Genomic DNA, 4,389 nt, shown 5'->3' on the forward strand with positions numbered 1-4,389 from the left:
ATTTTGCCTCATAAGTCGTTTTTACTGGTGTGAACTCTATTCTTCATTATATTCCTTGTGAAGTTCATTCAAAATTTTGAGAGTTTCATGTAACAGTTGCGATGTCTCCCTCAGATACAGTGTGAGTATTCGTATCTCTACCTCATTTGCTGGTTCTGGAAGATTATCTTCGACATCGAAAAAGGTCTCTTCTTCTTCTTCTTCGACATTGGTTGCTTTGACAGGCTTAATGAGAGATGAGGGGTCAACTTCGCTTTCTTCATCGGAGATAGCCAATGTGTGAGCTAGAGGTGCATTGTCAATACTCGTATTCTTACTGGCAGGGGGCAACGGCAGCTTGTTACTGTCAATTAGGTCTTGTATAGCTTCCTTAAGCTTCCAACAGCTTTCAATAGAATGGCCCCTACCTTGATGATACTTGCAATGTGCGTTGGGGTTCCAATTAGGCGACCTCTTCTCGACTGGTGGATCTCCAAATGGTCCAATGGGAGTTATAAGACCTTTTGCATTTAGCCGATCAAACGCGGTGTCATAACTCATGCCAATAGGAGTGAAGTTTCTCCTAAACGGTTTCTTTTGTCCTTGGTTGTTCATGGCGAGGACTTCTCCCAGATTAAAGGCGCTAACATTATTTGAGTGGGCGGTTTTGGAAGAAGAAGGATTGTCGTTCTTCTTTCCTTTCCAGCCACTGTTGGAGTTATTGTTGGCAGCTTTAGATTTAGCTAAGTCATCTTCAATATTAATCCCAATATCATAAACGGCCTTAAAGGTATGAAGGTTATTTTGATATTTAAGATGTTTTGAATATTTTTCTTGGAGGTTTTTAATGAACAGTCTCACGGACTCTTTTTCACTTGGTACCTCAATCATTTTAGCTGAGGTTTCTCTCCACTTGTTAAAGAAAGATGTGAAGCCTTCATTCTCCTTCTGCTTGAGAATTTCAAGTTCTCTATGGTCAGTTTCGACTTGAACGTTGCATTTGTACCTATCAACGAAAGCGTTTGCTATGGATTCCCAGGTAGAGGTCTTTTCTTTTTCAAGAGAAAAGAACCATTGTTGGCAAACGGTCTCGAGAGATAACGAGAACAGAGAAGGGAAAACTTTCTTATCGATATCCTTGATACTCATTATTGTTTCAAATGCCCTTAGATGGAAGTAGGGGTTGTCGATTGTTCTAAACTTTGGGATGTCGTTGGCACTGAACTTCTGTGGAAGAAGATCCTTATCCACCGAGACCCCTTGGGATGTGAGTTCTTGAAACTTGTAGTCGCTGGACAACTTGCTTAGGCTTTCTTGCATGAGGTCCATTTGTTGTTGCTTCGCGGGATCCTCGATCTTAAGTGCGAGAAGCTTTAGTGTCTCAGTTACAGTAGCCAATTGGTTCTTGAGATCGTTAACTTCTTCCTAAGTTGCCATTATGACTCTTGCTTTCCTCTTGCGAGCTATAGGTTTGTCGAAAAGTTGAACTTGTACGAAGAGGTTATCTTTGATTAATCGTCCTTCCTTTCTTGACCACGCGCTGTAAATTAAGCCAGTTTGCGTTTTACTTACTTGACTCGAATCAGTTTGACTTTATGGCTTTTATTTTAAAGAAAGTATGCTTAAAAAAAAAAAAAGTATGCATATTTTTAGGGAGCAATAATGTACATGTGTTTAGGGAACTTAAGTATTATTATTTATTTGGAGGATTAATATCCGACTTACCCCCCTAAAAAAAATGACGAAAAATGACGCGCGCACACAACACTCCCTTAATCATGGTCAAGACATGTGTATTGGTGTGTGTATTGAGTGTAAGTGACATGCTTGGACTCTTGTGTAAGACCATGGGACTTAGTGCCTAAACTCGAATATTGATTCAATAAAGCATTATTGCCAGCAAAATTAACCGAATTAAACAGAAAACTGATTAATTAGACATTAGGTGATGACTCGACAAATAATCTGAACTGTCGGCCAAGCGACAGGACTGGCGTCACAATATGGTGGTTGGCGCCAGACTTTTTAGTAAATGTCTGGCGCTACACACCATACAGTGGCGCTACAGCCCAGATTTTAGCACCAATATTGGAACCTCGGTCTGGGACTGTTTTCGATATTATTAGTCAACTGGGGTATGCCTAAAGTCGTACTAGGTCGATTCCGATTAAAAGAAGAAAAAAAAACTTTATTGACTCAAACTAATTAATTAATTAATTAATTAATTAGGCAAAGTTCTTTAAGTCATTAATTATAATCTCAACACAAATCAACAAATGGTTAGGAAGAGCATAGGATATATATGCACAACAAATAATGCACAATTAGGCAAGTAGGCACAATATGATGCAATGAGTTCGCAACCTAACCATGGCTCTAGTTCTCTAAAGTTCGGGATATGGTTTAGTCAAATAGGGTCCATGGTTAATTGTCCAGATGCACCGCGTAGAAGCCTAGCCGTGAAGGGTTAATGCGTGTGGATAGAACACCGCGAGTTTTTAGAAAAAACTCGCTTCCATGGTTTGGTGAATTCAACCTCTCAGATGTACCCTTTGTTGCCAGGAGCGTTCAATCAGGTAGATAGAGCATGAATTCCCAGAGGGTTATGTCCATATGTAGAACACATATGGGTTTCAGAAAAGTGAGAAAAAATTCAATCAGGAAGTAGGATCGAGCAAACAATACGAAAAACCGGTCGAAATTAGAACGCATATTTCTGGCTCGGTATTGGGGGAAATTGGCGCCAGCAAACAGAGACTGGCGCCAACTTTTAACTGTAGTGTCTGGCGCCAATATTGGCGTCTGGCGCTACGGCTAAAAGTTTGGCGCCAAGCTCTGGCCCCTAACGCTACTTCCCACATGCCTCAGCAGCTTTCTGTGCTCAATAAAATCATCCAGTTTCGCGCGGTGTTATTTCAGTCCTAGTTGTGAAAGACATTTCTCAAATTTCCTACGTGTAAAAATCCTATGTTTTTGACTCATTACGGATGGTCTTTCCAATGAGAACCTTTTTATGCATATGCCATAATGTTAATTAAAATTACGCACATGAAATACTTAGAACTTTTCGAGTCTCATCCACTCATTCTAAATCATTGCCGAAACAAATTTAGGAATTAAAATAGAAATCCTCCCCAGTGGAGTCGCCAAAAACTGTGGGGAATATTTTCAAGCCTTTAAAATCCCACTAGCTCGAACCCCACTGTGATCATACACTAAAGTACGGTGGCGTCCAAAAGGGAAGAAGATAGAGCAAAAGAGTCGTCAACAAGTTTTTAAGGAACTTGTAAACCGTTCACGAGGTGAAGGTTACACCCCTTAACGATCCAAGAGATCGTCAACTCCATAAGGTCATGAACCAAAATAGGGTTCGGGGATGATGGTACAAATCCAACCTAAAAGAGATTGAACCTGCCCTAATAATAGGCCTCTACTTTATTCTGCTCGTATTCATGTGCGCTTTCTGACTAACATACAATCAATAGGATTAACCCTAAACCTGTTTAATCTATGTTGGTTGAATTTTAATGCACAAATAAACTATTATTGGCGATCACTTGAATTATAATCACAATTAACCCTAACAAGATTATTAATTATCTTATTAAGCGTGATTGCAAGTACCAAATTCCCTTTAAACATGCAATAAAGGTGATCAAGCAATAACAATATAAAATATGATACATATCAAGCAACATAATAAATAAATAATCAATATCATGAATAATAATAATATCAATCATAATCAATAATAATCATAATCATGTTAAAGCATAGCAAGATCCTAGGCATGATACTAACAAGATTAATAACAAACCCTAGCATGTCACTAAGCAATAAAAATCAAATCTTTAACCCTAACATGATACTAACATGAATAAATATTAGGAAGAATATAGGAAGCATCGTACTTTTAATCATACTTGATATTAAAGTTACCCTAGACATGATACTAGGAATCATAAATAACAATCTAAGCATGATATCTACATCATAATATCAATTAAACCATTAAAGTACTTACTTGGATGCCTCGTACCTCTTTCTAATTACAAAATACACACGTTAGTAACTTCAAGGAAAATAATAAATCAAAACAATTAAATTAAATAATTGAAATAGAGATTTGGGACCAAACCCTCATAAATTAAACCTTTCACGTCTAGGGCGAAGGCAACTTCGAATATGGCTAGGTGTTTCTAGATCTTGTGAATGCGGAATTTTGTGTGAAAAAGCAAAGAGAAAGAAAGATGAAAGAATGCTAAAGAATTAATGTTATTGAAAATTGATGAATAATGATGTTAAAAAGAATTGAATATTGGTAATTGAAAAAAAGTGATTGTTGATGAATGAAACCGGAGTTTTTGATACGATATTTATAGAGAAAATCATCCAAAAAAGATAATTTAT

The sequence above is a fragment of the Chenopodium album genome, chromosome 7, assembly GCF_948465745.1.
Source record: "Chenopodium album chromosome 7, dcCheAlbu1.1, whole genome shotgun sequence".
In the NCBI taxonomy this organism is placed as follows: domain Eukaryota; kingdom Viridiplantae; phylum Streptophyta; class Magnoliopsida; order Caryophyllales; family Amaranthaceae; genus Chenopodium; species Chenopodium album.